Raw genomic sequence first — 14,528 nt, forward strand, 5'->3', positions numbered from 1 at the left:
TCAGAGCAGGTAAAGCTGCTGCCTGCAGTGCCGGCATCCCATATGGGCACCAGCTCAAGTCCCAGCTGTTCCACTTCCCATCCAGCTCTCTGCTATGGCCTGGGAAAGCAGTAGAAGATGGCCCAAGACCTTGGGCCCCTGTACCCATGTCAGAGACCTAGAAGAATCTCCTGGCTGCTGGCTTCAGATAGGCCCAGCTCCAGCCATTGCGGCCATTTGAGGAGTGAACCAGCAGATAGAAGACCTCTCTCTCTCTCTCTCTACCTCTCTCTCTACCTCTCTGCCTCTACCTCTGCCTCTGCCTCTGCCTCCGCCTCTCTGTAACTCTGCCTTTCAAATAAATAAATAAATCTTTTTTAAAATGTTCAGATGTCTACTACATAATCTCAAGAACTTTCAAGGATGTTTATAGCTTGCTTGATAAAGCATTCACAAAAACATAAGAAACATACTCTAAAATCAGCTCCTAGATTTCCATTGCAAACAAAAGTATGACTTCATGAAGAGTTAACTAGACTCTTACGTAGACCCAAATCCTACCATTGATGGTGGCAAGTAGATCACTCATGATGCAACCAGCTGCATCGTCAAAACTTTTGACCCTTAGTGAGAATTGTAAAATTTTGTAGTTATAAAAACATTGAGCATATATGAGAGCTATCAGAAACCATGTCAGGCATATAATAACTTCATATACATGATCTCTTCACCACAACTTTATGGTAGATTGAAAAACATGGTCCCAATATGCCTTACCTTTTTCCATCAAGAAATAGAGTCTGTTTCCAAAATATTTTGAATATGGCCAGACCTTGTGTCTTCCTGTAACCAATAGAATAGAGTGGGAGTGACATTGTGACTTCTAAGGCTAGGCCTTAAGAAACTTTGCAGCTTCCTCTTTTACCCTATCAGATGCTGCTCTGAAATGGTTATACCTTCAATAAGTCCTGAATGCGATACTATGTGGAGAGAGAGACCCAGCAGTCCCAGCTAAGCTGAGGCTGTTTCTGAGCCCCAGCTAAACTCAGCCACATGGCAAACCCAGAATGTCAGCAGAACTGCCCAGTTAAACCACAGACTTTAAATACACACACACACACACACACACACACACACTTTTTGTTTTAGGTTGCTTTACTATTAGGTTGGTCGATTATGCAAGAATATATCACTAATGCAAACCTTATGAGAGAAAGAACTTTTGTCTCAGTTTTATAAATGAAGAAACTCACAATCAGGAGAGTTAAGGAATTTGCTGATTTATAAAACCATTAGGAAAGGGAGGAGTGGGATTCAACAGTCTGCCTTTGACAAGTCAAGGGTACGTTTCATTTCATCGCTGCTGTCTCATCTGTGGCTACAAAATCTCAGTCAAGATTTGTGGTTAACATTGACTGGAATCAGCTCAATATCCAGAATACTTCTCTTGTGTCTTCTGGGAAGCTATGATTCCATCCCTTGAGCTTTGTTGCTGCACAAATCTGCATTGCATTTTACTTGAGAGTTCCTATATTTTATACTGCAGTCACCAAGCGCTCCCTAGGAAATGAGGGGATAACAAGACCTGCAGGAGTCAACATCCTGCCTGTCTGCTTCAGTTTCTAGATTCCAGTCCCATCCTCATCACAATGGACAATTCCTTGTACAAAATAGGTGCTCAGTAGATGTTTATTAAATAAGCAAATGAATGAATTAGCTTCCTCTTTAGCATATGATATGAGGTCAACTATAAAACCTTGCCCTATTCTTCTTTACGGTTCTCTATGTTAAAGAAAGGCCTAAATTTTTCCAGCCATTGACAGAGTCTTGAGAGTATCATATTTCCTTGTTGGACCTCAATTGTTTCATTACTCTGTCCTGGGAAGTGAATTAATAAACCTTAGCTTTGAAGAACTGAAAGTAAGATTAAGTTGTTTGATGGCTAGCACATTACTTCTATAAAGGTAATTCAAAAGATTCATGAAAAATATAATTAAATGGTGTTTAATTTTGGTGCAAAAACATTTTGAAATCCAAGCATATTTTTGTAATATACATTTTCCATGAACATTCTGATTTTTTTCCTTAAAGATTTATTTAATCATTTGAAAGGCAGTTACAGAGAGAGATACATCTTCTACCCACTGATTCACTCCCCAGATGGCAGCAAAAGCCAGGGCTGGGCCAGGCCCAACACAGGAGCCTGACACTCCATCTAGGTCTCTCAACTATTCTCAACTACTTGGGCCACCTTCTTTAGTTTTCCCAGGTGCATTACCAGGGAGCAGAATCAGAAGTGGAGCAGCCAGGACTCAACTGGTGCTCAGAAGGGATGTCAGCATTGTAAATGGCAGCCCAACCCATTGTGCCACAATGCTGGCCCCTGTAAATGTTTTGAAGGCTCCTTCATATGCATGGATTTCATTTTTTGCACCAAAATAAACTTTTTTTAGGATTTATTTTATTTATTTGAAAGGTGAAGTTACAGAGAGAGGGGGGAGACAAAGAGAGGTCTTCTATCTGCTGGTTCACTCCTCAAATGGTTGCAATGGACAAGGCTGGGCCAGACAAAAGCCAGGAGCTTCTTCCAGGTCTCCTATGTTGGTGCAGGAGCCCAAGGACTTATGCAATCATCTGCTGCTCTCCCAGGCATGTTAGCAGGAAATAGAAGCATCCAGGAATCAAACCAACGTCCATAGGAGATAACCACATCTCAGGAGGCAGCTTTACCCTCTACGCAACAATGCTGGCCTCCAAAATTAACTTTTAATTTCATTTTTCCCGAACCTTTGGAAGTACCTTGTTTCTAGTGCATATATTCATTGAACCTATTTTGGTTGAAAGCCAATCATTGTATGCCAAACACTATCCCCTTCAATTTACAAGGACAGTGTTAAATGAGAAGTTAGCCATGTTCTGCCTACTCCACGGTTTCAGAGGAGCTAAAGTTTAAGACAGAGTAATTTAAAATAACACAAGTAGATATTTCTTTAAAAAAAAAATGGTATAGTTGTGTCTGCATGTTATTCTCAGGATCCTAAGCATTTCACTTGGATAAAAAATTCAAATTTTGTGAAGGGCAAAGGCAGAAAAGATAAAAAGAAAGAAAACAGGTTTTAAAAAGTATATAGGCAGCCAGCGCCGTGGCTCACTAGGCTAATCCTCCGCCTTGCGGCGCCGGCACACCAGGTTTTAGTCCCGGTCAGGGTGCCGGATTCTGTCCCGGTTGCCCGTCTTCCAGGCCAGCTATCTGCTGTGGCCAGGGAGTGCAGTGGAGGATGGCCCGAGTACTTGGGCCCTGCACCCCATGGGAGACCAGGATAAGTACCTTGCTCCTGCCACCGGATCAGCGCGGTGCACCGGCTGCGGCGGCCTTTGGAGGGTGAACCAACGGCAAAGGAAGACCTTTCTCTCTGTCTCTCTCTCTCTCACTGTCAACTCTGCCTGTCAAAAAAAAAAAAAAAAAAGTATATAGGCTAGGCCAGCGCCATGGCTCAATAGGCTAATCCTCCGCCTGTTGCGCTGGCACACCGGGTTCTAGTCCCGGTCGGGGCGCCAGATTCTGTCCTGGTTGCCCCTCTTCCAGGCCAGCTCTCTGCTGTGGCCAGGGAGTGCAGTGGAGGATGGCCCAAGTGCTTGGGCCCTGCACCCCATGGGAGACCAGGAGAAAACCTGGCTCCTGGCTTTGGATCAGCGTGGTGCACCGGCCGCAGCGCACCAGCTGCGACGGCCATTGAAGGGTGAACCAACTGTAAAGGAAGACCTTTCTCTGTCTCTCTCTCACTGTCCACTCTGCCTGTCAAAAAGGAAAAAAAAGTATATATGCTAGAAGAACATGGAGGATTTTTTTCATTTTCATTATTTTTCATATACCATATTTGTTATAGAAATATTCTAAATACTTAAAGTTTTTTAAAGTATTCCCTTATCACCCCACAACCCTAACACAACTGTTTTGATTTTTCTCACTTCCATCCATTCTTTGTCCACACAGGGTATTTTACAGAGTCAGATCCATGGTGTATATATAGTTTTGTCTTCTGCTCAACAGGGAAGGGAATTTGCTCAACATTTGGGTGTTGAACCTCTGCAGTTTGCAGATGAGGTTCCTGGGTGAGGTTTGCCTAGCTGTACTCCTGGCAGAAAGTGTGCACAACTGTTAAATTATGTTATTGAAATAACTTTCATTACCTCAATCCCCCAAAGCAAACAGTTCCTCTCCACCCAAAACAAAAGCTCTGGTTCCCAGACTTCATTTCATTTGTGTTTTCCATGAGTTCTGTGACCCACCCTGGTATTCGCTGTCATTTTTTCTACCAGACATAACAGATACCAGCCCAGCAGCAGAAGGGAATAAAGCAAGAAAAAAAATATAATGTTGTATCCGTCATAAATTAAAAGCACATTCGCTCTCAGCTCCACTCGGCAAGTGTTTACCAAGTACCGGATGTATTTCAGACCACAGTAGACCCTGCAGCAGTCACCAGAAAGTGTCAGTACTGTGTTCTGCCCCAGAAGGTTGTACTGCCTCTCAGGAGGGAGAAAGTGAGCGCCTACAGTAGGCTCAGCAAACTTTCTGTAAAGTAGCAGGTAGTAAGTATCTGAGGCTTTGTGGGCTGAGAGGCAGAAGAAGAAAAAATCCACAAGAATTTCATTGCCAAAAATAAAATTTTGTCTGTGGACACTGAAATTTAAATTTCATGTAATTTTTATGTGTAATGAAATATTCTTCTGACGTTTTCCAATAATTTTAAAATGTGGCAACTGTTCACAGTAGGCAGACCATATGAAAACAAGCAATGGGGAGGTAGTTGCCATATGGGGCCATAGTTTACTAACCTATGGCAAGTATAGAAAATGGCTTGAGGATTACACTCCAAAGTGAGTGTCACCAAAAAAAGGAAAGGAGAGAAATGGGGTAGGTGGGGCAGGCTGGTCTAGGCAGGAAGACTTGGTGGAGATGGGGTCTAATCAGAGCTTTGAGAGAAGGGCGGGATTTGGCTGCAGAGAACATTCCAGGCGGGAGTGATGAGCCCAGGATGAAGAGAAATCATGGCCAACGCAGACACATAAAGTGTCTGCCCATCCTTCATCGTGACATAGTTCCAACTCTCCAAGGTTTTTGTGCCACACCCTGGGCTGGGTGTTGGTGAAGGGGAGGGGTCTCAAGGGCCCGTGGGAGGAGGTCTTCAAATGACTGTGATTAATCATATTATATGAATATTTATCCTATCCAACTCCCCAAATTTATTGGAAATACTGAAATCCTTCTGATTTCTAATAGAGGGCAAATTAAACTTAATTTCTCTCCATTAACAGACTTTTCAGTTTTCAATTACTCACCTTGTTAAAGAAAATTTTGGGGAGAATTGAACTTTTTCTCAAGGAATTATTAATACTATAACGATACCAGGAAATGCTACATGTCTTAAACCCAAATTTTCACAGCCAATCTGAAAATCACAGCAAGTGAGGGGTGATAAGTAGCTTCAGTTTGTGACGTCACTTTCTATATCCATTTTTCTTTTTATTTGAAGTCTGAATTTCCTCCAAAAAGCTGGCAATTAGTGGATTCTTTTAATTAGTGGATACCTTAAAAAAAGTTTTCCTAACTGACATAATCTATCCCCATGGTTTCATCCCCTACTCACAATATACCATTAACTCCCAGATCTGTATCTCTACCCCAGATGCCCCTAAAGGCTTCAGCTTCAGACGTCCAAGTTCCTGCGAGGTGCTTCCATCTATTCCTCCTGCAGACATCCAGCACAACTGGAGTAGCATCCTGTCAGATGGTTTCCAAGGATCCCTACCACCAGGTCCCTGTGCCCTGGGCTCATTCCCTGCCCTTGAGTATGGTTGGATCTAGGCCTCTGTTCTGGCAGATAGACTGTGGAGAGGAGATGGGATATCACTTCAGATATTAAGTCACAAAAAGATACTGGATTCCATCTGGCTTGCCCACACTGATGAAAACCAGCTGCCATGTTGTGTACTGCCCTATGGAAAGTCCCTTGGCAGGGAACTGAAGGCGGCCTTGGCCATCAGATAGTGAGGACCTATGTCCCACAGACTGACAGCCCTCTGTGAACTAAATTCTGCTAGGAAGGACACCAGGGAACTTAGAAGTTTCCAGATAAGATGGTAACCCAACCAACACCTGGACTGCAGTTGTGAGAAAGGCTCAGCCTGAGCCAGAGACTATGAGATAATAAAAATGCAGTATTTAGAAACACTAAATTTTGAGGTACTTTGCTACATAGAAATAGATAACCAATATGTCAACAAACTCCCTAAACCTGTAATTCCTCTAAATTCTCTTAATTGTGCAGATCACCATGTACCCACTCTCCTGTGCAGACAACAGACTTTTTAGAGGTCCTTCATGTATGTTTCTTACATCTACAAATATTCAAGAAATGTTGTGTTTTTCAATCACAGTCTACATTACAATTTGTTCCCTGTGAGTTCCATCTGAACTCAAGCCATTTGTGCTACAATTTGAACTTTCTCAATTTCTACATGATTCTGCTAGCAACAAAATTAATGACATCATACTGGATATCTTTCCACAGATAATAAACTCCTGGGAAGTGTCCAGTGTGATAGAATGGGAGAAGGGAGAGTCTGGGAAACTCTAGAAAAATCTAACCGTAGCTTGAAAATCAACCATGTAAATAGGGAAGGAACAAGCATAAGATTAAAAGACAGAACACTATTGTCCTGATCATTTTAATTCTAGGGGTCTCAGTTTCCTCTTCAAGAAAATGAGCTAGATTTCAGCATAAAGTAGAGCCATGGGCAAGTTGCTTTAGAAGGCACTAAGCACTTTGTTAAACTTCAGATGCCTAACATTCACCCAGTGCTGATTCAGTAGGTCTGAGGCAGGGTCTAGGAATCTGTACTTTTTTGAGCATTCAGCTCCCTTAAGTACATCCAGCTATGGAAATCCATGAAGTAGATCTACTCTAAGGATATTTACAGTTAAGGTGCTGTAATTGCCAAGTAGTTGTTTAGAGATTTATTTATTTATTTGAAAGGGAGGGAGAAGAAGGGAGGTTGCTTCTACCCACTGGTTCATTTCTCAAATAGCCACAATAGCCAGGCTGAAGCCAGGATCCTGGAACTCCATCCAGGTCTCCCATGTAGGTGTCTGGCACTCAAACATTTGAGTCATTTCCTGCTGCTTTCTTAGGCATGTTAGCAGGAAGCTGGATCACAAGTAGAGCAGCCAGGATTCAAACAGGCTCTTCCATATGGGCTACCTGGGTTTTGAGAGGCAGCTTAACTTGCTGTGCCACAACACCAGCCCCTAACAAGAAGTTTTGATTAAATGATAAATCTATTTTGTGTCTACACTATAAAACTTACCAGAAAATATTTTACAGAGTGATTTTATGTGTAGCCTTGCATGCAAATATGTTTTCTTTGTTCCTGTACCCTAATGGATCTACTTGCATAATCACTGGATATATGCACTTAATCAGGAGACCATGACAGGTCTACAGAAACTAGGGAAGACAGAGCACAAAAGTCTAGGAGCATCCAACAGCCAAGTTAGAAGGTCAGTTTTTGTATCATAGCACTGCTTAACATTGCGTGGGATACCAGGAGGTGTAAGACGTCGTCTCAAAAGAGCTTAGACACATGTGTCTGTGTATGCGTGTGCACTAAGCCTTTTTTGTCCTCACCTGAAAAACCATCTCTACACAGTGCCACATCAAAAAGAAACATAATCTGATTTAATAAGGAAATTTCAGAGATGATCTTCAGTAAAAACAAAACAAAACAAAACACTATCACCTAAGGACACTTGAGGTGTGAAGGAAAGAGTGCACACAGATTTTCTCTATTGTGGGAACCCAGCCTCTCCCTCAAGCCCTAATTTTTGTCTTCCCCAAGCTTCTGAAATCACTCACTTTGCCTGCCCTCACCTTGGTTCTCACCTTCGCTGCCTCAATCCTCTCTCTTGGCGTTCCTCAGTCTTCTCTCCTAGCTCACAGGTCTTCTGTTTGGCAGAATTCTCTCCCCTTCTCTCAGCTTCTACCATTCACTCCACAAAAGACAGCCTGGGACACACTTTCGGTTGAAGGAAGACACAAGATCATGGTTATGTCTAATGTATTTTTAACCCTATACACCAAGAAAAGGGGATCAACAATAAAAATATAGTAGATGGAGAATCAGAGCACCAAATATTCAGAAGAGAAGGGAATCTCTCTACCATAGTGGTGGTGGCCAGAAAAGTCTCCATAGAAGTAAGTTGAGGGTTGAAAACTTGGAGAAAACTTTTTTAGGTGGACCATAGAGCCCTCCTCTCCTACAGGAGTAGGAACTTTTGTCCGAGGGAAGGCCAAAGATAAGGAAGTATATGACTTGCTTAGAAGGAGCAAAAAAATTGGGTGGGGTGTACAAAGGGGAAGAAGAGTCTGAGAGAAAATGAGAAAGTGGGTTGCAGCCCAATGATTGAGGACTATAGGGAAATACACATCATTAAAGAATTTAGAGCATAGGGAGTGACATGATTTAGAAAGTTAATTTTTGTCACCATGTAGGAGGGACTGAAAACAGAAATCTTTTAAGAGAGGAGGTCAGGAGGCTAATGTAGCCTCTGGATCTTAGTGATGTGAGTGCTCCAAGAATGTAGCAGTACGCGTGAAAATGAAAAAGAAAAACTATAGTGTGCTTTCATGGTAGAACCATCATGGCTGAGTGAATGATTGAATATGAAAAGCGACCGAGAGGGAAAAGCCAAAGTTGACACTGAGATTTGAAACTGGTTGGCTGGGGGATGAACAGAAATGAGGACTGGAGGAGGGGAGAGACTGGCATGCAGAGAGGAGGAGAGTGTGAGTTTGATGTTTGTTACATGTGGCAATTCTGAAGGCAGCCCAAGCAAGGTGAAGTAGCCATTAGGCAGAGGACTGGGGGCAACCTTCCCAGTAGCCAAAGGAGATGCAGCAGTTTTGGTATTTAGATTTGTGAGCATCTGTAAGAAATTATATTTGCCAGCTAATTAAAATTGTATTTTCCTATAGTTTTTATTTCTAATAAACCTGCAAATAGACCTGGAAGGGATAACCCTCTTGATAGCCAACATTTGTTCTCTTACTTTCAGATGCATTCTTGGGAACAGATTCTGATGGCAAGAAGGGTAGGAATTTTGAGTAATTAAAGAGGAAAAGAGGGACACCCTCTAAATATCAGAAACAGACTCTGCTCCTGGCAAAGCTACGGGAGAAAAAAGACTTACATATCTCCATGTGGAAGGACAGTCAAAATTTTGGGGGGTGGTAAAGAAACTGCATTTGTGTAACACTTTCCCGTTGGGATAATTTGTGAATGATAAATATTATAATTGTGTGTGGATACCCAAATGACTGCCAGTTAGAGAAAGCTTTGCAAGTTTTTTTTTTTCTTTTAAGAGAGGAGATTGTTTATTTAAAACTTGTCTAAAACACACAATAGAAATGTTTACACTGTTAAATTTTCAGCTCCATATGAAGATTTGAAAAGGTAGGAACAGGCATTGTGGTGTCGTGGCTACTCCCCTTCCAAACCAGTTTCCCACGAATGCGCATCCCGGAAGGTAGAAGACGTTGGTTCAGTGCTTGGGTCCCTGCCGCCTGAGACTCAGATGAAATTCCAGGCTATTGGCTTCAGCTTAGACCAGCTCCAGCTCTTGTGGATATTTGGGAAGTGAACAGCTGGAAGATCTCTCTCTCTCTCTCTCTTTCTCTCTCTCTCTCTCATGCCCCCCACAACCTGCAATGCTCCGCCTTTTGAATACATACATACATACATACATACATACAAACTTAAAGGAATATTTGAGGGGCCAGCACTGAAGCTAGAAGGTTAAGCCTCCGCCTGCAGTGCTGACATCCCATATGGGTGCCGGTTCAAGTCCCAGATGCTCCATTTCCCATTCAGCTTCTCGGCAATGTATCTGGAAATGCAGCAAAGAATGGCCCAAGTACTTAGGCACATGCTACCCATGTAGGAGACCAGGATGGAGTTTCTGGCTCCTGACTTTGGAATATCAAAAATTTGGCTGTTGCCATCATTTGGGGAGTGAAATAGCAAACAGGAGGGGTGTGTGTGTGTATGTATGTCCCTCTCTCTTTTGCTCTGTGCTTCAAATAAGTAAATATTTTCTTTAAACAATTTGAAAATGCAGTAGAATTACTCTAGTATCAGGAACCTAGAGGCATAATCCATGGTTATTTGGTAAGAATGAATATCCATTTCCATCAATCTAAGCACCCATCAGCATGAGGTGATGAACATTAGCACATAAAGTTAACATATTCAATTAGGAAGACTTGAAACCATTTCTAGGATTCATATCACTACTGTCCCAGGCCTCGAGGGACTCAGGGAACCCAGGTCCAGCATAGTTTTGGGTCCTTTCCACATATATATCTCTTCCCTTTGACCTTCACAGCCAATTTCTGTGTTGTCCCTACAAATCCCCTTCTGTTTAACACCCTCCTTTTGCTCAATCTTTATCTCATACTCCAAATATGTTTTCTCTTCCAAAGTGGATAATGAGGTTCTCTGCCAAGATCTCCTCCTCTGGGTCAATGCACCCATCCCCCAGTGGCTGGGAATGTTAATAGCCAACAGCTCACAGCTGTGTCCCTAACTTAGCGTTACCATTGGTCACAGGAAACTGTCTAGCCCAAGGTGAAACCCATCTTGGGTGTGTCCCAATATCTTTTAACATTATCAATAATGTAAATTCAACACTCTTCAAGATAAAAGGAGAAAAGACAAATTACCAATATCAAGGACAAAAGAGGAAACATTGTTAAAAATCCTGTAGACATTAAAGGATTATGTTTTGAAGACCTTTGTGCCAATGAATTTGGCAATTTAAATGAAATGGAAAAATTTCTTGAAAGTCATAAAATACCAAGGTTATACAAAAATAATATGCTGAAGAGTTTTAAAGAAACTAATTTTATAATTAATAATGTATTCCTCAAGGAAAACACCATGTACAAATAGTTTCACTGGTACATTTACATTATGGAGGAAGTAGCGATAATCCCACAAAATCTCATTCAGAAAACAAAAGTAGAGCAAACTCATCTCAACTCATTTAAGTAGCTCATCATAATCCTGATAACAAAACCAAACAGAAACATTACAAGGAAAGAAAGAACAGGATGATATCCCTCAGATACATACAGGCAATAGTCTTCAACAAAATCTTAGGAAGTCCAACCCAGAAATATATAGAAAGGAAAATGCATTATGAACAAGTAAGGATGAACAAGAGGATGGAAGACTGGTTTAAAATTCAAATATCACTGTATTGACAGATTAAAAGAGAAAATCTATATGATCTTCCCAAAAGATGAATAAAACACATTTGACAAAATGAAACATCAAATTATAAGAAAAATATTCAGCAAACTGGGAATAAAAGTGGATGTTCTGATAAAAGACATCCACAAAAAGCACTAACATTACCTTTAAAGCTGGAAGATCAAATGTTTCCTACTCTAAATCAGCAACAAGGGAAAGATAGATGTTACCAGTGTTATCACTCAAGAAAAAATAAATACAAAACATACATATTGAAAAAAGAGAAATAAAACAATCACAGACATAATGATCATATATATATTATATATATACATATACATATATATATATATACACACTGTAAAGAAAATTCACCAAGTACATGGGAAAAAGGTCAACAAGCACAAATCCATTGCAAGTCTATACACAACATTGCAGAATGCATTTATAAACTTAAAAACACAATACCAGGGCCAGCGTTGTGGCATCGTGGGTACAGCCACCACTTACAATGCCAGCATCCCATGAGGTCACCAGTTGGAGTCCCAGTTGCTCCACTTCCAAGCCAGCTCTCTGCTGATGGCCTGAGAAAAGCAGTGGAAGATGGCTCAAGTACTTGGGCCCCTGTACCCACCAGGGAGATCCGGAAGAAGCTCCTGGCTCCTGACTTATGCTTGGCCCAGCAGTGGCTGTTGTGGCCATCTGGGGAGTGAACCAGTAGATGGAAGGTCTCTTTTTCTCCCTCTGTTAACTCTTCAAATAAATAAATATTTATTTTTTAAAAAATCACAGCATAATTAGGTATTTCACTTTTAGTATGGCTGAATGGTCTCCTACTCTTCCACAGATAATAATAAGCTGTAGAGAAAGTACAAACAGCAAAACAATAATCTGGAGTGTTGAAAAAAAAACAGTCAGATTCGGGAGGGTAGTTGACACCTACAGTGGGGAAGTGCACAGGGTAAGTTTCTCATTTCTTATGCTTTTTAGTTCAAAGACAGATTGTAGCCAGCTTTGTGCCAAGTAACTAAAACTTTGAGAAAAAATCCACAGTCTTTCTGTATTGAAGAAATAAGGAGAGGAATTCAAGGCAACCCTGCTGTTAGAAAATGAGGAGGGAATTTCAAAAAGGAGAGAATCTGCAAAGAAAAATAAATTTTTTGTGTAGATTTTTCCCAAATTTCTGCCTGATCTTATAACTTGTATAGGTAAACACGATGCAACCAGCTGAGCAAAGAACTGAGCTGTGATTTGAACTACTGCCCAGAAGACACAGCTCATAGTTTGAATCTAACAATGTTAATTGCCCATTACAGCAAACCTGCAACTCTCTTTGGAGAAATATAACAAAATCCAGAATCCTCTCTATTTCATATTCACATATCTAGGATATGATTCAAATTATTCAAACATACAAAAAGCAGGAAAATGTGAGATATTTTCTTGAAAAAAGATAATCAATAAACACTAACATCACCCAGTTCTTGAAATTAGCAAACAAGAATATATCGTAAGATTTCTTTATTTATTTGAGAGAAACAAAGAGAGAATGAGAGAGAGAATCTTCCATCCACTAGTTCACTCCTCAAATGGCCACAACAGCCAGGGCTCGGCCAAGCTGAAGCCGGGAACTTCTTTCTAATGGTCCGTGTGGGTGCAGGGACCCAAGCACTTGGGCCACCTTCAGCTACTTTTCTCTGGCTGTTACCGGGGAGTTAGATCAGAAGTACAGCAGCCAGGACACAAACTGGGAACCTTATGGGATGCCAGCATTACAGATGGTGGCTTTACCTGCTATACCACAACGCCGGCCCCAGGTAACAAGAATTTTGAAGTAGATATTATAATTCTGATGAAGGAAATAGAGGAAAACATGAATGAAAGAGCAAAGAAATAGAGAAATAGAAACTATAACAAGAGCAAGGAGAAATTCTGGAACTGATAAATATAACAATTGAAATTAAAATATATTTGATGTGATAAATAGAATTGAGATAAGAGATAAGAACATGGAAATTTGAATACTAGTCAACTAAAATTATGCAATATAAAGATCACAAAGAAAAAATACTACAAAATAAAAATAGAAGTACCATAACTTCAAGGACCTGTAGAACCACAACAAAAGTTCTAACATACATACATTGGAAATTATAGAAGACAAGGAGAAACAGAAGAAATCATAAAAATTTTATTATCTCAAAATTTTTCCTATTGGGATCAGCCCTGTGGTGTAGTAGGTTAAGCCTCTGCTTGTGGTGCCAGCATCCAATATGGGCCCCAGTTCATGTCCAGCAGCTTCTCTTCTGATCCAGCTCCCTGCCAATGGCCTGGGAAAGTAGTGGAAGATGGCCCAAATACTTGGGCTCCTGCACCCACATGGGAGACCTAGAAGAAGCTCCTGGCTCCTGGCTTTGGATCAGCCCAGCCCTGGATGTTGCAACCATTTAGGGAGTGAACCAGCAGATGGAAGATCTCTCTGTATTTCCCTCTGTCTGTAACTCTGCCTCTCAAATAAATAAATAATTTTTTAATTCCTCCTTTGGAAGAGATTATTTTTACAGATTGATGGTACTTAGCAAGATCAAGAAGAATAAACATGAAGAAAACTATGCTTATAACACCAAAAAGCAAAGAGAAAATCCTAAAAAGATCCAAGAAAATGATATATAAATGATATATTCTATAGAGAGAACAATAATGCAAATGGATATTGAATTTTCATCAGAAACAATAGAGGCAAGAAAACAGTAGAACTGTATCTTTAGAATGCTGAACTAAATAATCATTAGCCCCAAATTCTTTTCTTTCAAAAATTTATTTATTTGAAAATCAGGTTACAGAGAGAGAAAAAAAAAGAGAGAGAGAGAGAGAGATATCTTCCATCCACTGATTCACTTCCCAGATGGCCATCTTGGCTAGGGCTGAACCAGACTGAAGTCCGGAGTTTCTTCTGGGTCTCCCACATGAGTGGCAGGGGCCCAAACACTTGGGCCATCGTCCACTGCTTTTCCTAGACCATCAGCAGGGAGCTGGATCAGAAGTAGAGCAGCCAGGACACAAAGTGGAGCCTATACAGGATGCCAGTGATGCAGATGGTGGTTTAAACTGCTACACCATAACGTTGACCACCCAAAATTCCATATCTAGCAGAAATATCCTCAAAGAATTAAGGTTAAAAGTAATTTCATTAAAAAGATAGCATTTAGTGATGGGCGTTTGGCAGAGCAGTT

This window comes from Oryctolagus cuniculus, chromosome 12 (genome assembly GCF_051225735.1).
Source record: "Oryctolagus cuniculus isolate XC-2025 breed Fujian yellow rabbit chromosome 12, ASM5122573v1, whole genome shotgun sequence".
NCBI lineage: Eukaryota > Metazoa > Chordata > Mammalia > Lagomorpha > Leporidae > Oryctolagus > Oryctolagus cuniculus.